Genomic DNA, 23,661 nt, shown 5'->3' with positions numbered 1-23,661 from the left:
CAGCATGAGTTTAAGCCACTGGGTCCTGGACTCGAACCGCGGTTGGCTACATAGGAGTTCAGCGACATAGCCATTATGCCAACGGCTGATCCCGTTTTGTGGTCAGTTCTACTGAAGAAATGAAACTTGTATCAAGCTGGTATGTTCCTAACATAATGTAGTGTTTATAAAAAAACTGATGGAACATAGACTCAGACAAATTGTAATCCTCCAAATGACTAGCTTACTCTATTTGAACTATCAACACTATTACCAGTTACAACGTTAACCCACTTTTTTTTCTTTAATTATGATTTCTGGATTTACAATAAGTCAATGTACATCTTTGTGGAGTATAGTATGAATTTTCAAAGCATGCATATATAATATATGGTATATAATAGTCAATATATAGTATATAATAGTCAATAGTATATAATAGTCAACCTAGCTTACTTAATCTTCACACCTCAAGGACAAACATTACCATATTAAATACTTGAGTTAGGTCCATTTCTTTATAGCATCTAATCCTAAATAGAATCCTATTCCCTTAGTTCTTCTTCAGACTCATCTAAGACAAATCCAGATTGTCCATTCTCTTCTAGGAGCCCTTCCCACTTCTCTTCTACTGAGATCTCCTAATGGTCCTCTGAAGGGGGTTTTTGCTATGGCAACCAAGTAAGACTAACTTTTAACTGTATGTGACTACAGATATGTTCCTAGTGCTCTTTGTTGTTGGAACTAAATACTACCTATAAATCCATGATGTTTCTTTTTGTTTTGAGCCTGATGTCTATGTTTATATGTATTTCCTTCACAGCAGATTTTAAATTCTCTTGAGTAAGAAGCTTTCTTCTCTTTTTTGGAGAGGTTTTTGCTATAGGACATGTGCGCTCACCAAAAAGACAGAGAGAGACAGAGATAGAAAGTGAGAAATCATCCCCCAGGGGGGATGGCCACACCACAATCCCTTCTCCTTCATTCTCCTCTTGTGATCTTGGACACGCACACACATGCGCCCGGCGTGAGTTTAAGCACCGGGCCCGGACTTGAACCACAGTCAACTACATGATAGTCCAGCGACATAGCCATTATGCTAACTGCTGGTCCCAGAAGCTTTCTTCTTAAAGCCCAAATCCATGCATGCTTTAGTGAATACTGATAGCATATACCCTAGTTACTACCTAGCTGGTGGTTGGATAACCCTTCTTTTCCTACTGACCTTCCTTCATGGAAGGCATTATGCCTATGGAATGAAAGGAAGTTGCAGAGGTAGGCAAGAATCTACAAACCAAGAAGTTTCTGCCATTAGTAATTTGGTTTCCCTAATACTTACACCCTAAGCAGAGGCTCTTCCAGTTTGATAAATAAAATGATATTTCAGTTCTGCTTACTCTCCTTTACCAACTTTTACCCCTTTATTTTCTTTTTCTGTTAAAGCCCACGAGTTTCTTTCAGCTTCCACTGGAGGCTTTGATTGCCCACTTAGGTTTTCCTTTAAAAGTTCCTCTACCCAGTCAATTGTTCAAAAGTGACACTACAATAGAAATTTTCTTCAACTACAGTAATGTTGCACACTATGGAATTAGCACAAAAAGAGAAAGAGAGAGAGAACTGTTTATCACATTGAAGACTTCCTTTCAAAAACTCCTTCAGTAATCTTTCTCTGTAAATTTAAATTTTGGGGCAAGCTGTGTTAACTTAAAATACAGCACATTGCAATTGATATGCTCATCCTTATTGATGGATAGGGTTTCTTCTAGTTTTACTGTGCTTTCTATTCAGCAGCCTCATTCCAATTTCTTAAAATATCAATATGGGTTCTTTATAATATTGTATTACTCAAGACAGTTTTTATGACTTTGTACTTTTTTAGCATTAATAAAATGCATAGTAAATATTGGAACATTTTCAGGCCTTTTTCACCTATAAGCTTGTGTTTTGATGTTTTAGTCATCTCAAACTGTACAAAATCTAAAAATATGAAGAATAAAAAAAAAGAAAAAAAATAACAATCTCCTACCAAAACAAAACAACATAGCAACAGGATTTTGTTTCCTTCTGATGGTAAAAAGGGCATCCTAAATTTTAAAGTATTTATATATTAATAGTCTACAAAATGATCCCATATTTCTTATTCAGAGGTAAGAGATGGAAAAGCATTAATTGTTGGCTTCATATTTTCATAACTTAACAACATATTTTGTTTTATAAGCATAGAATCATTCTATTATTGTGCAACTTAATGTTTTAACGTACAAACCTTTTGAATATAAATTATGTTTGAATTCACATCCTAAAGTAACGTGAAGAATTCTTTCATATGTCAGTAGTCCAAGGTATTTACAATGACTCGTTTGCACAGCTCCTCTGGAGGGAAGAACCACTATTGTCCCTGAAGCTAGCTTTCTCACAGATGTACTAAAATGGGAATGGAGGTAAGATATGAAAACAATTTGAGATGATTTCTAAGTGTCTTTGTGATATGAGTTTTTGAGCTTCCACAAGTAAGTGATACACTGGGAGGAAGTGTTCACTTTGAGCCAGATGTTGGAAGAAATAAACTAAGATGTGTCCATAATTCAAAATGATCTTATTTAGTAAATTCTAAAATATTGGGTTATTGGAAAAGTCAAGACACATTTTCGCATAGAAAAATATGTCATGACTTTTCTGACAACCAATACTATCAATTTTAAAACAAACTTTATTTTAGGTAAAACAAAACAAATCATTTGCTGTCAATATGTGGAACATATCTTGCCACTTAGAATTTTTTTATGCTTAATCAAAGAGCTACTTAATTTAGAAATATAGTTTTTTTTTTTAAAAAATTATTTTACTTAACTTTAGTTATTTATTTATATGCTTTTATTTGGCCAGAAAAGGACAGAGTGAAAAAGAGAGAGGAAGCAAGAAAAGAAACCACCAGGTCCAGGACTCAGTCATAGTCGGCCATGTGGGAGTCTAGCACCCTTAACTACCACACCACCTGTCGATCCCGAAACATATAGTTTTTAAAAATTATTATAGTGTATCATTCTTTTATATACATTAAATGGGAAATATATGGAAAGTGCCTTAATTAAGGTGTCCTTAAAACATCTTCACATTCAAATTCCAACTCTTCTAAGTCAGCATGGGACCCAGAGGCACCAATATCAGTGGTATTCCCAACACCTTGCAATATAATCCTGTGTTCCATCAAGATTACTGGTGCAATACTTCTTAAATGAGTCTACACCATTAGCTCTAATTTCAAGGTACTACCTACCTTGCAAGCTAAAATGCTGATGCTTTTTTGATCTTGCTAGAATATACTGACAATAGCAAGCATATTCTGACATAGCCAATGGAGATATGATATGTCCCAATTTCAGAAGCATTACTTATTTTAAAAGTTACATTTTAAAGTGAGTGAAATACGGCGTTATTTCTCCTTCCTGAAATCCTTGCTATGAGGTGTGTGATTCAAAGAAAGAATATTCAGACTGATTCTCCACAATTATATACATTGATTAACATGCAGGCCAAAGAAATATGAGTGAAACAAAGCCCATTTCATGAACCCTGGGATTTTTTTTTTTCATAAGGAAAAAAAAAAAACTCCAATAAGTAGCTACAAATAGGCAACAAAAGATATGAATCTTAACTATAGCTTCTATTTAAAGATTAAAGATTATGAATCTTTTATATCTTATACACTATTCAGATCAGGATGGTACTTCCTCTCTATTATTTTACCCAATCCACATATCTTTAACATGACTAAATTCCAAACATTAAAAAATAAATTCTAACAGCCAGCATGTTAATTAAAATACTATTGCTGCCTTAGAATATATATATATCGGCATATTTAATTGAAGTACAAATGTTAACTAAATTCTACTAGGTCAAAATTTTAAAGACAATTCTGTTAGGTCAAAAATTTAGGGACCAGCAGTTGGCATAATGGCTATGTCGCTGGACTCCCATGTAGTTGACTGCAGTTCAAGTCCAGGACCCAGTAGCTTAAACTCATGCCGGGCACATGTGCGTGTGTACGTGCCCAAGATCCCAAGAGGAGAATGGAGGAGAAGGGATTGCGGTGCGGCCATCCCTACTGGGGGATGATTCCTCGTTTTCTGTCTCTCTTTGTCTTTCTAGCAAGCGCATGTGCCCTATAGCAAAAACCTCTCTATAAAAAAAAAGAAAAAAAAAGAAAAGAAAAATACTTTAAAATTTCTATGATTATTAGAAACTCAACCATAGCTTTTATTTGTACACTGCAGTTCTCAGTTATATGATTATTTTTCTGTTACTTAGGCATTGATTTCTCAAAAAATCCTCTCCAAAAAATTTTTAAGGAGAATTTTTCATAAATTACTGATGATACAAAATATTTTTAAGTAAATCCATGTCTTTTCTTTAGGAAAATGGAGATATGTGGCTGGAAGATATCTTATCCTTAGTAGAATTGCTTTATAGTTAAGTAGCTAGTAGGAAATATTGAACAAAATGTTCAAAAATGATTCTGTTTGACTTGTAAAACTACACAAAATATATTATGAGAAAAAATTGTTTTTCTCTCATATACAGATTTACTTTTAGTATTAATAAATAAGTGTGGGAAGCTGCACACCAGCGAGTCTGCTGAGGTTTCTCAGAGGGCAAACAATTACCATGATTGGTTCCCTTCCAAAAACCTGACCTTCGAAACCTTGCTCTGATTGGCCACTAGAATCCCTCAAATTTGCATATCCAGCACCTCATGATTGGTCCAAAAGCAACCAATCATAACCCACCGTTAACAACCAATCAGGGCCCACCGTTTACAACCAATCACAGTCCTTCGTTTACAACCAATCACGACCCACCGTTTACAACCCACCAGAGTGTATATAACCACGATGCCTGGCCCACAGTAGCCAGATGACACAGACCACCAGGAAGATGACGATGACAACCAGGAAGACGACAACTGAAGAGCCTGAAGAGCTGAAACCCCGCGCAGTCTCCAGACGACCCTGAAGATCCTGAAGAGCTGACACTGCATCGTCTCCAGACGACCTGGGAGACCCTGAAGAGCTGTAACACTACATCGTCTCTGGACGACCCTGAAGAGCTGTGACACTGCGTCGTCTTCGTGCTGCTCACAGTAGACGACGCGACCCGTAAGAGCTGTGATGCTGTGTCGTCTCTGTGCTGTACCGTGCTGCCCACAATAAACGGACGACACTGTCGTCTCTGTGCTGTAACACTACGCCGCTTGTCCTGGCTCTCACTCCTTCACTCAGGAAACCTGTTCAGCTGTCCCCCCGGGTCGGGACAAATAAGCACTGAGTAAGTAACCTAATATTTCAGTTTATTCTTTCATGGATAAAAGAGATAGGAAGACACGCAGTAGACAGCTACCCCAGCAAGGTCTTGGTGCTGTGAGCCACCCTCTGCTACAGTCAGCCCCAAATCATGGACGTATATGTATATACCTTTGTGTTCATGAAGATCTACAGATGTGAACTCAGAATGTTCCCATGTGACTCAGCCTGGCAAAGCATCACATTATTGCTATGACACAAGTGAGCTCAGTCTAGTGACATCTTAAATCAAGAATTATTGTCATAGGAACAGAATATTTGACTTCTGGGATATTGCTTACCATCTTTGTTTACTTCTGCAAAGTCATCTCATTTTATTTATGTCAACCACAGGGCTCTTGAATATGAGCTGTGCACAGCGAACCATAAAAAGTATGGTTAAGCGATATGGACTCTGACAAAAATCTTTTCTCCAAAATATTTATATGTAAATCCAGGCTAACGCCTTTGGCATCTTCCAACCTGATAAGCATAAATGTCAGAGGGCCTCAGAGAGTTGTCCACTCTATCCCTCCGGCAATCCCCAAAACTCTCATTCTCCTTTTCTTTGCCATTTAAAAACAAATTTCAAATCTGCAGATCATGAACATGAAATGTTTCCCCAAATAACCTCACTTCATATGTATTAGAATGTTCTTAGGAAATATATAATCATCTTTGACATTGGTAGACTTTTTTTTTTTAATTTCTTGGAATTGCTAAAACCAGCATAATAACCCGGGCCTGTACAATCATTGGCACAATATTAAAGATGGCATAATTTTATGGATCTTAAAAGGGAAGTGCCTTATAAATCATTGCTTCTAAAAGGTTGCTTCTGAGAAGCAAGCAAGCAGTCTCATTCAAAGAAAAATGAGACATTTTTTTTCTTTCTTGTTCAGTAAGCTCCTGAACAAAAGAATCCCTTGTTTTAATTACCAAGAAAACAAGGTTTACTCGTATATCCCTAACCCCCACAGTAAGTATATCCCATTTTGCTACAAATTTCTTTGTCAACCATTTTAATTACAGTTTAAGATTAATTGTATTTTTATTTCATTTTTTAAAGACAGGGTCTCACCATGTCGTGATCCTCTTGCCTCAGCCTCCCAGCTGGGACTGCAGGCTGGCTGGGCCACTCTCATTAGCTCTAGCCCTGACTTCTAATAGTTTCTCACTGTCTACATCAATTTTCTTCTCCAAAATGTGTTGTTTACTAAAAACTATATTCTTGAGTCTCTCCTCACACCAATAATCAGAACTGTCAAAATTTAGATTTTTATAACGAGCCTACCTACTGATTCTCCTTGTCACTGAAATTGGCAAACTTTTAATCTTTCAAGTTAGGCATACTCAACCTTCAAAATATACTGTTATCTCATTCCCTTTTCTTCTGTTCATTTCTCATCGGAATGACCAAAATAGACATTTACTATATTTTCATTTTCTGGAATAATTTTAGACCTTACTTATCCTGATCCATTTATTATGCTGTGGTTGATAACTAAGGGTGATTTTTGTCCTCTAAGTAACATTTGACCAGGTCTGCAGGCATTTTCAGTTGTCACAATTGGGGAAAATAAGGCTACTCCTGGAGTGTAGCAGGTAAGAGGAAGAATGCTGCTAAACATGCCACAGTGCCTAGGAAAGCACAGCAGACTCATCTTGCCTAAAATATCCACAGCGTTGGTATTAGGACTGAGAAGACTGCTCTACACAGATAAACTTCTATCTCCTCCTTGTGTCCAAACTGCAATTTCAGTTTCTTTATTTTGTTTTTTAGTTTATTTATTTATTTTATTTATTTATTTATTTTTTTTTCTGTAAGTGAGAGAAACAGGAGAGTGGAGGGGGAGGTACAACAGCCCCAACAGGGACTTGAATACCACAAACCAACCCCAACTTTCAGCCAATTCTGGATTATGTACAAGCTCATGCCAGGTGTACTTCAGAAGATCTACAGACATGAACCCAGAATCTTTGCCTCTCAAAGCATTGCATTAAGTGCACCATCCAAATCTGGTCCTTCCATTTCTTTAAATGTGTCTGTCATAACACCCTGATTATCTGTTAAAAACCTTTTTGTGTAGGATTGTAAAAAAAAAAAAAAATACATTTCATGATCTGTCATTCCCCCCAGGAGAATAAGCATTGGATGCCTAGTACCTAGCATAGTAATTTGCACATAGTAGGTGCTTATTAAATTAGATTTAGTGAGTCATATTTGTTTGTAGATTATGTTTCTTTGTATATATGAGTAATTACAAAAAATCAATATATGTAAAGTGACTCTAACATTAAATCAATAGCTATGCAAATATTAATTACAATGATCCCTTTAAAAGGCTTCACAAAACATTGTGAATTTCAAAAATAAAATAAAACCTTTTTGTGTTGAATTACTATGAATTATATTTCATGACTCAAAACAAGCTATGGGTCATAAATATGTGGTATGTTTATTATTTTGTATGGCTAAGCATAGTTTACATTCTCAATTGAAAACAATATTTAAAACTATTTTATATTAATTTTCAGCTAAGTGAATTAGATCTGCCAGAGATCTGGCCTGGGAATCAGAGATGAAGAATAATAGTAGAGTTCAAAAGAGCTTATCTGTCCCAGGTCTTTGAGTGTAGATAAAACACATATCATTATTCCCATTTTTTAAATGATGTGTCAGAATCCATGAATATTTACATGCCTGGTCTTGATTCACAATGGTAATACGTGTGTAAGATCATATTTAAATCCCAAAGCCTCATTTTATTATTCTACCTCATCAAGGCAAATAGTTAAAAAAAGAAAAAAGAGCAGGCTCATTATTTACTCCCCTTTGTTATTTTCTCCTCTTTGAGATGTATCGTGGTATAGTGAAAAGAGCATATTTCAGTATGAGAACACCTTTGATTTAAAAGGCAATTCTCTCTAAGAAACCAAAGAAAATGGGTTTACCAACTTATTTTGTAAAGAGTCAGATAGTAAATATTTTTGCTTTGTGGGTGTATGGTATCTGTTACAAATAGTTCAGCCTCAGAGAGAGAAAGCAACCATAAACAATAGATAAATGGATGTAGCTGTTTTCCCATACAATTTTATTAATAAAAACAGGTGGCAAGCAAAGTCAGAGCATAGAACATAGTTCTCTAACCCCTTTCAGAGTAAACGACTATACCTTCTCATTTATAAAATGGAAGCAATGCAGATTATCCCTTAGCTTTGAAATAACTCAGAGTAACTGAGAAATGTTACACATCTATAACAGCATGTAGCCTCTTACAGACATCAAATGTACTATTATGATGATAGCAGCAAGTGAATTAACATGTAAATTCACTTGTACAATTATTTTACTTAATTATTTAAGTAATAAAAGGCTGAGATTATAAGGTAGCTCAGTTGTAATGACTTCCATGCCAAACTTTCCTATTCAAAGCTCTATATCTTCAAGTTTTAGTATCATTTTTAAAGTATTATTATTTTTTAAAAGAACAGAAAATTTAAAATTATTTTAGGAAAATACTACAAACAGCAGTTGAATCCTCTAAAGTTAGGTAAGACTCATCATTTCAAAACAGAAAATGAGTGTAGGTTTATTTTATAAATTGTTCTCACTGCTGGTAATTACTGAATGCTTATTTAATGGCTTATAATGAATTCCATGCATTTTCTAAGAATTATTTTGCTCCCAGAGTTATGTGGATTAATTTATGTATATTTAATTTAAAAATTAGCATCACTTTGGGGATTTGTCTGTGTCCCTTTAACATTTCATGCATAAATCAGCTACCTTAAGCTTTCCTAAAAATGCATAAATACATAAAATACTTGTTAGCACATTTACTTTTGAAAATAAACAGCAATAAATATTTGTACTTTTAAAATTCTAGTTGGCCAAAATTTATAAAGAAAATAGCACAACTGTGGTGGTTCAGTGCTAACACCACATTTTGCAGTGCTGAAGCCACGTGGGAGAGTACCAGGTTATACCCCATGTCTTCCTGCACATAGTGCAGGCACACACATAGTAATAATAATAATGTGGTTTGTAGGGCATTGGTTTCATACCTATGTATTTGATCTACTGGGTATTCTATTACATTTCTTTATTTCTCACATTTTGTATATGTAGAAGTATCTGTGATTAGATCAACTTCATTCTGTCCTTTACATGAAATGAATCAGGTAAGGCACTCCAGGAGTCTCTTAACTATCCAACATCATCCTTTCTATAATTCTCCTCAGAGTGTCTGATTCACATTTGTGGAATTATAGGAGGTACATAAAGTAATATCTGTCCTAACAATCACACCAACATAAGAAAAGATCATTTTAGGGAGAAATACTTACCAGAAGTGCTTTCTAGCCTATATAATTAAACAGTATCTTTTTTTTTTTTTTTTTTTTTTTGAGAAAAAATTTTTGCTATAGGGCGCTTGTACTTACCAGAGAGACAGAAAACGAGAGATCGCCCCCCATTCCAATGGGAATGGCCACACTGCAATTCCTTCTCTTCTATTCTCCCCTTGGGATCTGGGGCATGACGCACACTTACCTGGCATGAGTGTCAAGTCACTGGGTCTGGAACTTGAACTGTGGTCAGCCATGTGGCAATCCAGTACCACTAAGCCACCTGCTGGCCTCACAGCAGTATCTTTTTTTTTTTTTTTGGAGAGGTTTTTTGTTTCACTATAGGGCATGTGCGCTCGCCAGACAGAGAGAGAGAGACATAGAGACAGAAAGCGAGAAATCACTCCCCAGGGGGGATGGCCATGCCACAATCCCTTCTCCTTCATTCTCCTCTTGAGATCTTGGGCACACACACCACACGCACCCCGCATGAGTTTAAGCCACTGGGCCCCAGACTCAAACTGCAGTCAACCACATGTCAGTCCAGTGACATAGCCATTACACTAATTGCTGGTCCAGAGAGGGTCTATTTTGACTTAAATTCATATAAATGAAAAAAAAAAAAAAAACCTCAAAATTACTAATGTGTGTAGAATTAAACCTTTGTAAAAATAATAGTTTATACATTATATTCAGCACTTTCACAATTTCAGCTCTCAAGAAGTTAAGAGGATTTTATTATGTCTCAATAATTAGTGGCATTTCCCTTGCCAAGAAGTTCTGGAAGACTTCATTTGCACTGGTGATCCCTACTTCAAAGAACTTAGGATAGTGATTCATCCAAATAAACTCCATTATAGCATAAATAAAATAATCTAATTATTTTCTCAATTGCCTCTTTAATTCAAAGCTTACTTTTAATAACCTCTTCCAATGGCCCAGCAGAACTTACTCTTTGAAGAACTTAAACTTTTGATTGTTGAATTTCATTAAAGTTCGTCCAATGTTTTGGATTTTGTGGTTGTTGTTGTTATTTTCTTTTTTTTCTTTCGAGTCTATTTCTTTATTAGTTTCTGCTTATCTACCCCTGATTTGTGGACTTTCAATCTAATTCTATATTTCTACATAACAAACCACCCCCCAAAATGAACAGTTTAAAATAATTATTTCTTTTGCTTACAAACCTTTAATTTGGGCAGGATAGGTGGGAAAGATTCAGTTCTACTCATGGCAGCTTTAGCTGCAGGCAAGAGTATCTGTTGCCAGTTTCACTCACTCCCATAACTGGCAAGTCTGTTCTTCCCATCTTTGCTCTGGAAGGTCAAACAGGCCTAAGGACTGGAGTCTCTTCTGCTGGACATGAATTCTCCTTGTGGCCTAAGCTTTCTCTTGTGTGGATTTCCAGGATGAGTACTGAAGGACTGAGTCAGGCAGAAATCTGTGTTTTCCTTTTTGATCTAGTCTCCAGAGGCACAGCTATCTCCTCCCAGAATCTGTTAATGGAAGACACAATACCTATTTGCATTCAAAGAGAACAGATTTAGAACCCACTTCCTCATGGGAGGGTGGTAAGAATAATCTGGAAGAACTAGTAGGATCTAGTAGGATGGTAGATACAGTCATGGCCTTTTTTTGGGAGGGATGGGAAGAGAACAGAAACAAAAAACACTCTGCCACACTTTCTCTGTTACCATAAAGGCAATTGTTACCCATTAGAGCAATTCAAATGTTTTTTAAAAGTTGCCTCCAGGGACTAGTAGTTGGCGTAATGGACTCCCATGTAGTCGACCACAGTTCAAATCCCGGATCCAGTGGCTTAAACTCACACCAGGCGCGTGTGCATGTATGCCCAAGATCCCAAGAGGATAATGGAGAAGGGATTGCTGTGTGGCCATCCCCCCCTGGGGGGTGATTTCTCACTTTCTGTCTCTCTCTGTCTTTCTGGCAAGCACATATGCCCTATACCAAAAAACTCTCAAAAAAAAAAAAAAGTTGCCTCCAACTCTCACACTCTGAACAGCCCTGGCCTTCTCTCTTATCTAGCTCTAGCTCTGGTCACCTAAAATGACTTTTAAATATTTTTACTCACTTAGTCAGAGAATTGGTACTTAGAACATTAATATGACCTTATCCTGTATTCTACAGGCATTCTGAGTAAGTATGTGATGATGCTCTTGTAGCTCATGATGGTAGGAAAGATAATTAATTGTAGGCAAATACACTGTGAAGAGATTCAGAAATGTATAGCTCCTGAATCTCTCTTCTCTTAGCAGTGCCAACATACACAAATATTGTGCTCAATTCAGTACACGTAATGTCTTTTATGACAATTTCCAAGCTCCTGCAAGAGCTTAAGAATCTTAAATTCAGGCCTTTGTATGCTGTTTTACCCCTTGGCTTCCCGGACCAAAAGAAGGAAAATGGGGGAGAAACAATGCTTACCAAGATGTAAACATTCTTGTATCATGATATAAATTTACCATGACATTAGATAAAGAACCTTCCCAATTTCTAACCTATTGAAGCAAACTGACTAATACAAGAAAATAGCAAAGCATATTTACACAATCAGTACACTATGCCCAGCTGTGCAAGCATTGGAATATCTATCTAAAATGATTAGCTCATCCTTGTTTCTTGATTCAAAGTGCATGCAATTTCTCCTCTGACTTGATCTGCCTCTTTAGGGCAAATTGACTTCATGTTTCAGTATAGTGATTTCTAAAATAATGGTTGAGTTCCTTAAGGGGACCACTATTTTTGAGGCAAGGGTCTTCAAAAAAATAAAGATGCTGGGACCAGTAGTTAGTGTAACGGCTATGTCACTAGACTCCCATGTAGTCGACTATGGGCCTAAACTCATGCTAGGTGCGTGTGCGTGTGTGTGTACATGTGTGCCAAGGATCTCGAGAGGAGAATGGAGAAGAGATTGCAGCATGGCCATCCCCCTGAGGGCGTGATTTCTCGCTTTCTGTCTCTCTGTCTCTGTCTTTCTGGCAAAGCGCACGTGCCCTATACCAAAAACGTCTCCAAAATAAATAAATAAATAAATAAATAAATAAATAAATAAATAAATAAATAAATAAATAAATAAAGAAAGATGTTGTCATGAGAGTTTTAAAAAAATACATAAGGGTTTTACAGAGGAATTATAAATATAAAAATTGACAAACTTTTTAAGTACAATGAGAACAGAAATCCTCAAAATACAAAGAGTTTTCAAAGTCATGTATCATAAAATCCCCTTACCTTTTTTTAAGACTCTATTCCAGGTTGCATAAGACATCTTTCTTATTAAAAAAAAAAAATTAAGAATTATTTATTTATTTAATTTTATTTATTCATTTAATATTATTATTTTTGAGAGGTTTTTGCTATAGGGTGAGTGCGCTCTCCAGAAAGACAGAGACAGAGAGATAGAAAGCGAGAAATCACCCTCGGAGGAGAGGGGGAAAGGGGATGGCCATGCCCCAATCCCTTCTCTAATCTCCTTTCTGGATCTTGGGCATACATGCACATGCACCTAGCGTGAGTTTAAGTCACCAGGTCCGGAACTTGAACCACGGTCGACTTCAAGGGAGTTCAGCGACATAGCCATTATGCTAATTGCTGGTTCCACTATTATTATTATTTTTAAAATTTGACTAGAGTTAGACACAGAGAGAGAGAGAAGGAAGAAAAGTACGAAATCAAGCCATCAGGTCCAGGACTCAAATTGTGGTTGGAGTCTCCACCGCCCTAACCATGACGCCACGTGCTGGTCCCCTACATAATACATCTTTCTAAGGATAGTTTCAATGAACTCTTCAAGATAATTTGTCCAAACGAAAAATATTAAGTTATCACTTATATCTTGGAAAGCAATATTGGTATTTTTGTTGTGAAGAAAAAGGCATACATAATTCAAAATATCATTATAATTGTTTTATTCTGGCCTATAGGTGTGACATAGATGTGATATAAAGAATACTAATCCACGAATGCATGCACATGCATTGTGTCTAGCTGAAGAAGTAGAACCTTGTCAGTATTGTTGGAAATCCCCTATGGGCATCTCCTGGATTTCACGCCAACTTTTCTCGTCTGAGAGTAATTACTAGCTTGACTTTGTGCTAAAAATCTTGTATAAAAATTAATTTGATTACTCTTATTTGGTGTTACTCATTTATGACCTAGACAAAAATGGAATCATACTATATAGTCTTTTGTGATTTGCTTTTGTTTACTTTTTATATCATAAAATACCTAACTATAGTTTCTTTATACTGTTGTAGAGTATTGTTTTTCCTACTACTGTATAGTATTTCTTTGTGTAATTGCCCATTCTGAGACTGATGGCATTTGCTTTCACCATTTTATTTGTATAAAAAATGTGATTATGTAAACTGTTACATATTTCTCTTGGCAGAAATATACAAAATCTTTTCTAGAATATTTATCAATAAGTTGAATTACTAGTTATCTGTTCAGCTTTACTTAGAAATACTTATTAAGGGTCAGCAAGTGACATAGTGTTTAAGGCACTGGACTCCCACGTGGCTGACCACAGTTTGAGTCCTGGATGGGCAGCTGGAAACTCACACCAGAAGTATGTATGTGTGTGTCCAGGATACCAGGAGGATAATAGAGGATCAGCAAGTGACATAGTGTTTAAGGCACTGGACTCCCACGTGACTGACCACAGTTTGAGTCCTGGATGGGCAGCTTGAAACTCACACCAGAAGTATGTGTGTGTCCAGGATACCAGGAGGAGAATAGAGGAGGAGAGGGGATTGCAGTGTAGTTATCCCCCATGGGGTGATTTCTCAGTTTTTGTCTCTTTATTGCTCTCTGGTGAGCTTATGCACCATGTAGCAAAAACTCTCAGAAAGAAAATAATTACTAATAACAATAAGTCACTTTTTTGGTTTGTTTCTTTTAATTTTGCTATAGGATGTATACACTCACCAGAGACAAATGAGGGTGGGGGGTTAGCCCTGCCACAATCCCTTCTCCTCCATTCTCCTCTCAGGATTTTGGGCATGCATATACATATACTCAGCATGATTTTCAAGACACTAGGTCCAGGACTCAAACCACTTAGCCCTATGGAATCCAGCTGCCTTAACCACCGTGCCACCTGCTTGCCCCAGTAATATTGTTTTTTGAGAGAGACTATATAATTCACAGTCCTACAAGCAGGGTATAGGTATTCAGATCAATTCATAAGCTATCCAACACTTGTTATTATTAAATTTTATTTTTTGCCAATCAATCAATAGCATATATGAAATTATAACATATTGTTGATGTATTTTGAATGTCCTTTACTACTTACAGGTTAGCACTTTTTTCACATTGTTTTTTTTCCCATTTCCTTTCCTGCCAAAAGCTTATTCAATTTCTTTGTCAATTATTGTACTTGACTCTTCTTTTTTCTATTTCATTTTTGGGATTATTTTAATATTCTTGGTAATACTGTCTTCTAAGTACATAGCTAGTAATTTTCACCCTCTTTCTAGTGATAAGTGATACTTGATTATGTGAAGACATGCTCTTAACTTTTTTTTGAAGAGTTTAAAATTTTTTAATTCATATTTAAAGGCTTAATTCATTAGAGATTGGTTTGAGAGTATATTATGAGATATATTCAAATTTGTCTTCTTCTACATAGATAATCATTGTTCCAGCATTATTTACTAAAAATCCATTTCCTCCTCATTGAACTAAAATGTATATTTTTGCCAAATATACAATATGATAACTTTGTGTCTATTTCAGAACTCTCTATTCAGTTCTGGTAGTCTAACTTAATCCTATTGCATTTTAGACCATCTTAATAACTTGAATTTTGTTATTAATCATAATGTTTAAAACCAGATCCATCAGCTTGTTCTTCTTTCAGAGGATCTTAGCTATTATTAGAACTTTGCATTTCCATATAAATTTTAGAATTAGCTTATTAAATTCCATTGAAAACCATGCTGATATTTACACTGAAATCGTACTGAAACTTCATTTCATTTTGGGAAAACTTAACAGGGGGTAAATATTGAATCTTTCCAGTCATCAAGACTCTATTTTCTCCATTATTAGGGATGTAATATATTTCACAATGTTTTGTTTTATAAAATTGTTTACACTTATATTGTTTAAATGTAGATTATTTTCATATACATATCTAATATGTGATAATATTGCCAAATTATCTTTCTGATTCTAATAATTTTTCTTATAGGATATTCAATTTCTACATAATGTAAAATTCATATAGAATTTTCTTGTGTGATCAGTTATTTAATTATGTTCTTCACAAGAAATTTAGAACACCAATTTGTGGGAATATATTCCATTTGTAAGGGCAGACATGAATCATATGTAGACCTGGAGCTGAAGAACAGCTTTGATTTCTGGTAAAATTTGTGAGTCTTTAGTTTTCTCAACAACTTTGCACTGCTCTATAATCTTGTACTTCTTTTCTGTGTCAAAGATATCACCTTCCTGGTGTCTGGGTTTCCACATCTTCTTTTCCTTGAAGTAAGCATCGGTGAGGTGTTTTGGGATTTTTAGTTTGCTAATACAATTTTCGTGGAGGTGCCAATGACAAATTTCTGGTGTTTTCTATGCAGTGGAACTTGATTAAATAACAGGATTCCAGTCATGAGGAGCAAGCCACTGCTCAGCTTCTTCAGGAAAACCACTCTCTTGCCTCTGTGTCATCCAGTGAGAATGATCAGAATGGTCCCAGGAGTGATGCTAGCTCGCAGCTTTCTCACATGCTGACTGAAAGGTTTTTATGCTGTGGCTCAATAGCTTTCAAGGCACATCTTCAGTAGGATAATACCTAGGTATTTTGAGGAATTTAACCACTCAGGTACCACCATTCTTGTCCTCACCTTTTGGTTTCGTGACAGTCACAAGAACATTTTCCTTTTTCTTTTTAATCCTGGATTTCTTGGCTGAGTATTTCCTCTTGTAAATGGCCTTCCTGGAATACATGGCAGATTGGGAGTATCTGCTGATGCCCTAGACTAGGATGGGGTTTTGGCTGCTAAGGTGCTTTTTAGCCTTGGGGTTACCCTTTTTAACCTTGTCCCTGGCATCTGGCTTCTTGGCTTCAGGTTTCTTTTCCTTAGGGTCTCTCTTCTCAGCTTTTTCACCGGCCGTCTTGTATAGTAGGAAAGAGAACTAAGCTCTCTGCTTCTGAACTATCCATATAGAATTCAATATAGACACATATATCATCTTCAAATACACTTTTTCTAGTCATTATACATTTTGTGTCTTTTAGCTTTGACAAATTTATATTCTTTTTGTTGGAGAGGTTTTTGCTATAGGGCATGTGCGCTCACCAGAGAGACAGAGAGAGATAGAGAGACGAGACAGAAAGTGAGAAATCACCCCCCCCCAAGGGGGGATGGCCACGCAATAATCCCTTCTCCATTCTCTCGAGATCTTGGGTATGCATGCACGCGCTTTTCTCCTCTCGAGATCTTGGGTATGCATGCATGCGCTTCCAACATGAGTTTAAGCCACTGGGTCTGAGATTTGAACCGTGGTCAACTAAGTGGCAGTCCAGTGACATAGCCATTACGCCAACTGCTGGTCCCACTAACTTATATTCAAATATAATTTAGAATCAAGATAATGAGAGCAGTTAACCTTTTTTGATTTCTTATTTGAATGAGTCTAAAACATTTCACTATTGTATACAATTTTTCATATGGATGTTTTCTATGTGTCTTTTATTAGTTAAGATAATTACCATCTGCTTCAGTAAAGTTCCCCTCCTTTGGATAAATTTTATTGATTTTGCCTTTTTTTAATGTTTTTCGAGAGTCTCATAAGATTATTTATCTTTACTTTTTTAATGTGGTAAAATACACTGATAAATGTTCTAATATTGAATCACCTTCATTAATGGAATAAGCCCAACTTAGCATTTATTTTTATGTATTTTTAAATTGCTTGCTAATATTTTCAACTTTTGTATTAATAAGCAAGATTTGTATATAATTTTATTTTGGTTCCAAATCAATTTTGAGTTGTTATCAAATTTGCTAGCATCATACAGTTGAGAACTATTTTTTTAACATCTAACAGAATTATTAAAATTTCTATTACTGTTTGTTTTGTTGTTATTATTGTCATTATTTTAATGCTTTGGTAAAACTCCTTTATTTATGGAAAATATTTAAGAATGGATTTATTTAATGATTATAAAAACCATTGGTTATTATTCTAGTTAATTGTGAGCATAAGTCTATATATTCTCTAAAAAAATCCTTCTTATCACTGAGTGATGTTCATTCTTTTTCTAATTCTGTATTATATAAAAAAGGTAAACTCAAATATGCATAATCTAGATAATCTAGATAATTGTGAGAAAAGAATAATTATGTATACACACATAAACTTATTAAGTATAAATATAGAAATAAATACACAAAGATATATTTATTTTCCTAGATATTCAAGAAACCAATTGCATTCTAACATATCCAGTGACATACTATGTATCTTTTCTACTTTCTTTCTTTATCATTTTTTTGTTTTAAAGTAAAGAAATATATATATATATAAGAAAAGGCCTGATACATAGTTTTGAAAGTACAAATAAAAACATCTAAAACAAATTTGCAAATGGGAAAACCAATAAATATTCCAAATATACGTAAGAAGCTGATGCTCAATTTTCCATATATAGAAATATACCTTATATAAGACAAGAACTCTACAACAGAAATTGAGTGCACAGAGATGTGGAGATGTGCAGGATGTGCAGACTGCTCAAATTTATCAATACCAAGCTCAAGTGAGGTTTGTTGTTGGTTTTTTGTTTTTTTTTTTTCTTAGAAGTTTAGACTGCTCAAATTTATCAATACCAAGCTCAAGTGAGGTTTGTTGTTGGTTTTTTGTTTTTTTTTTTTCTTAGAAGTTTATGCTATAGGGCGCATGCGCTCACCGGAAAGACAGAGAGAAACAGAAAGCAAGAAATCACCCCCCAAGAAGGATGGCCACGCCACAAACTCTTCTCCTTCATTCTCCTCTCAGGATCTTGGGCATGCATACGCACGCACCTGGTGTGAGTTTTAAGTGGGTCCGGGACTTGAACAGTGGTTGACTACATGGTAGTCCAGCAAAATAGCCATTACGCTAAATGGTGGTCCCAAGCTCAAGTAAAGTTAAAAGTAAGTTAGAATCAGGGACCAGCAGTTAGCCTAATGGCTATGTTGCTGGACTCCCATGTAGCCAACTGCGGTTCGAGTCCTGGACCTGGTGGCTTAAACTCACGCCGGGCGCATGTGCCCAAGTTCCCCAGAGGAGAATGGAGGAGAAGGGATTGTGGCGTGGCCATCCCCCAGGGGGGGTGATTTCTCACTTTCTCTCTTTCTGTCTCTCTCTGACTTTCTGGCAAGCGCATGCACCCTATAGAAAAAAACTCAAAAAAAAAAGTAAGTTAAAATCAATAAAAAAAGAAATATAAACTCAGTAACACTATAAAGTACAAGTTTCCAGTTTTTATAGGTAACAATTTCTGAAATTTATTTTTCTAGAAGGTGGAATTAAAATATTAGAAAAGTTTACCATTGAATAAGTGCCATTGACCACATGGAAAAATAAATTAATTGTATGACCTCTTAACATATAAAAGTAAGCTGAAAATTGTTCATGTTGATTTCTTCTTTGTTGTTTTAAGTTCCAGAGAATGTATGCACTTGTCATAGAGAGATGGAGAGAAAGGAGAGAGAAAGGAGAGGGAGAAAGCATCTCCCTAATGGGGCATGATTACACCTCAATCTCTTCTCCATTTCTCCATGCTGTCAGGATTTGGGGTGTGCAAACACATGTGTTTCTTAAGCTGCCAGAGCTGAACTCAAACTACTTTTGACCACATGGGATCTAGCACCTTTAACCAGTAGACTTTACTCATTCATTCATTCATTCATTCATTTTAATTTGACCAGAGAAGGACAGAGAGAGAGAAAGAGAAAGCAAGCCGCTATATCCAGGACTTGAACCACTGTTGGCCATGTGGGAGACCTGTGCCCTTAACCAACACACCATCTGCTGGCCCTCCCAATAGTGTTTTTAAATAGTTTTTTAGTGGGGAAGTTTCCCAGGACAGAAACTCTCAGATTTCTTAGTTTCTGCTATTTCTCCTTAGGTGAGATAGAAGGCTAGAGCAGAGGGTCAAAACAGGTAAGTCTACACATATTGGTAATAACATTGAATGTTTTTGGAATTAAATTCCCAACTAAAAGACTAAAAATGAAGATTCAACTATTTTACACACAGGCAGATGTAAGTACAAATTTGCTAGTTATTTGATAGACAGTTGTCTTAACAGGTTTCTACTTATATATTTATTATAACCATTACTCTTTGTCTGAAGCGAGATAACAGAGGAAAAGTCCAAAATGTTACAAACAGCTGAGTCTTTCTTTGGAATGAATTTAGAGATGGCTAAAAATCAAGAACTTTGTAAATTCTGTAAGTCACCAAATCACTGACTTTAACATATCTTCACTTTAAAAAATCTCTTTCTAATTTTGTTTTGCTTTTGCATATTTGAGAACTTACCTCTTTATGCACTACTATGGTCTTTTAAGAACTCACCATGACTGAGTAAAAGTTTTCTTTTACTCTTTCTTCCTAATGAACTATTTTTGGGTACAAGTTTATCTATCTTTAACTGGATCAATGATTGATACCACAGATCTTTTCTATAAACTCCTATCTCCCACAGTCCTCTACAAGGACATCAAATCCTTCTTTTACTGGCTATTTTAAGATTATCTTTGGTTTAAAAAACTTATCTTCATTGACTTAGGAGACATTTGGTTGTCCAATTTTTAACCATTTGTTTTTCTTTAGAACTGTATTTTACAGTACAACATGTCATAGATAATTCAGTACTTCCAGAATGACCAGTGGAGTGGGTTTGTAATATTTACAACATAATATAATGTTAAATGTTGATGGTGGTGAAACGTTGATTTCCTTGATTTGTTTATCATACACTATATACATGCTTTTTGGTTTTTTTGTGTGTGTGTGAGGTTTTTGCTATAGTGCACATGTGCTCATCAGAAAGACAGAGACAGACACAAAGAAAGGAAGTGATCATCACCCCCGGAAGGGTGGTCACTCCATAATCCCTTCTCCTCCATTTTCTTCTTGGGATCTTTGGGCACACACATGCACCCAGCTTGAGATTAAGCCACTGAGTCTGGGACTCAAACAATGGTCAACTACATGGGAGTCCAGTGACAGCCATTATGCCACCTGCTGGTCCCATATATGCTTTTTGTAGAATTATTTTATTTAACTTTATTTATTTATTTATTTATTTAAATTTGACCAGAGAGGCACAGAGAGCAAGAGAGAAAGTGAGAAAGCAAGCTACCAGGTCCAGGACTTGAATCACAGTTGGGCATGTGGGAGTCCAGTGCACTTAACCACCATGCTACCTACACTCCAATACTTTTAAAGACCACTCTGTATCCTACAAACCTGTGTAATGAATAGAGACCACTCTGTATCCTACAAACCTGTGTAATAAATAGACATAAATCATAAATTACAATAAATATTTTTTAAAAATAAAGAATGCAAAGAAGGAAGAAAGGAAGAAAAGAATAAAGGAAAGGAAAAGAAGAGAAGGGAAAGGAAGAGAGGGAGGAAGGAAGAAAGGGAGGGAGGAAAAAAAAGAAAAGAATAGGCCTGGCCTGGTGGCACAGTTGGTGATAGACTGAACTACATTGCTGGAAGCTACATAGCTGACAGTGGGTTTGGATATCCAATTTCATCTGAAAATATGTTGGGACCATGAATGAGTGCCTAGGATACTGATGAGCAGGAAGATGAGAGAGGATCATGGTATGACAATACTATGTTGAGGGTGCGTCTGCTCTCTACCATGAATAAAAAGAATTAACCAAAAAAACAGCAAATGCATGGATTGAAGACAGTTACAAAAATGGTAAATATTAATACAGCAATATCAATAACCACTTTAAAGGTGTATGGTCTAAATATGCCAGGAAAGACAAAGACTGTTAGAATTAATTTAAAAACAAGACCCAACTATAACAAGCTGTTTTCTATAAGATACCAACTCTAAATGGGAACACACAGATAGGTTTAAAGTAAAGAAATCAAGAAAAATACCTCATAGCAGCATTATTCAAAAAAAGCTGGAGTGACTTTTTCAATTTCAGACTAAAAAGACTTTAAAAAAACAAAAATTATTTGGTATGAAGAATATAATTTCTTACTAATAAAAGAATTAATCACTAACAAGAGATAATAACCAACAAAATGTATGTACCTACAAAGCATATAAGCTGCTAGGAGAAATAGACAAATTTACTATTATAGTTGAAGAGTTTAACAATCCAATCCAGTAATTTGTAAACTCAGTGGGCAGAGATCAAGAAGTATCATGATATACTGGCAGTTCTATCAGGTTTTGTCTCAGATATTTTGATAATTTTGATAGCTTTTCTCACATTTACTAAAAAAATATTAAGCAAGATAGGCCAGATTCTGGGTCATAAAATGCACCACAAAGAAATTATGAGAAGCGACAGGCAGGTTAATTAGTTTGATTTAATCATTCTACAGTGCCTACATCTATGGTAACATTGCATGATATCCCTCAAATTCATATAATATTGTCCATTAAAAGATAAAACAAATTACTTTTTTATATATAATTATTTTATTTTATTTTATTTATCATTATTATTATTTCTTCAGTTTGACCATAGAGCAACAGAGAGAGAGAGGAAAAAAGGGAGGTGAGGAAGCAGGCTGCCAGGTCCAGGACAATACCTGTGGTCGACCAGGTGGGAGTCCAACACCTTAACCACTATGCTATGTGCCAGCTGCCCAAATTAAATATTAAAACCCACACTTTAACAAATGTATAAAGGTAGAATTTATACAATATATAGAGTCAGATCACAGTGGAATTTAAACTATCAACATTTAACTAAAAGATGGTTAGAAAACCTCAAACAACTTGGAGATTAGTAACATACTTCTAATGAAATCATGGATCAAAGAAAAAATTTCAAAAGACATTTATAAATATTTTAAACTACACAAAGAAGTAAATAAGAATTAAGGCTGAGGTCCAGCAGATGTCATAATGGTTATGTCACTGGACTCCCACATAGTAGACTATGATGCAAGTCCTGGACCCAGCAGCTTAAAACTCACACCAGGCATGTGTGAGTTCATGCCCAAAATCCTGAGAGAAGAATAGAGGAGAAAGGATTGTGGCATGGCCACTCCCAAGGGGATGATTTTTTTGCTTTCTGCCTCTCTGTCTTTTTGTCTCTCACATGCCTTATAGCCAAAAAACAAACAAACAAACAAACAAAAACTCTCTTAAAAATAAAAAAAAGAATTAAAGCCAGAATCAATAAAAGTCGAAAGAGAAAATCAATAGAGAAAACAAAATTTAAAACTGATTATTTAAGAATAATAAATACATCCAGAATAGTTAAAAGGATAAGAGAGAAAACACTCATTACCGATATTAAAAAAGAAAACTGTTGATTATTTAGGCCTGATCAACAGGCCTGAGAATTTCACTGCTAAATTCTACCAAATATTTAGGAAAGAAGTTCTATCAGTTCTCTATAATCTCTTTCAAAAAAATAGAAGCTAAGCGAGCACTTATTATTTCATTCTGTAAGGTCAGCATTTCCCTAATATTAAATATAAACAAAGAAATTAGAAGAATAAAGTATAGATTTTTATCGTTCATGACTATCAGCATAAAAAACTTCCAAAATATTAGTAATTCCCTAATAATGCATAAAAATAATGTAACCTGGTCATGTGAGATTTGCTCTAGTTATGCAAGGCTGGTTTAATATTTGATGATTGGTTGATGTAATCATAACATCAGTAATCTAAATAGGAAAAATCATAGAATCATACCAGTGGATACAGAATTTCACAATATCTAATATCTATTCATGTTAAAACTCTT

The 23,661-nt window shown here is 35.4% G+C and overlaps 1 long non-coding RNA gene across 1 annotated transcript; it reads left to right on the top strand.

Annotated features, from left to right (window-relative positions):
- Positions 1–587: 587 nt before the first annotated feature.
- Positions 588–4,647, top strand: LOC114008035 (uncharacterized). Its single transcript, XR_003549599.1, has 3 exons — positions 588–660; positions 2,348–2,420; positions 4,564–4,647. It is a non-coding gene; the product is annotated as an uncharacterized LOC114008035 (long non-coding RNA).
- Positions 4,648–23,661: the final 19,014 nt, after the last annotated feature.

Source organism: Tupaia chinensis, unplaced genomic scaffold (genome assembly GCF_000334495.1).
Source record: "Tupaia chinensis unplaced genomic scaffold, TupChi_1.0 Scaffold000275_1, whole genome shotgun sequence".
Lineage (NCBI taxonomy): Eukaryota > Metazoa > Chordata > Mammalia > Scandentia > Tupaiidae > Tupaia > Tupaia belangeri.
The sequence above is the reverse complement of the archived record's forward strand: the minus strand, read 5'-3'. Positions and strand labels throughout refer to the sequence as shown.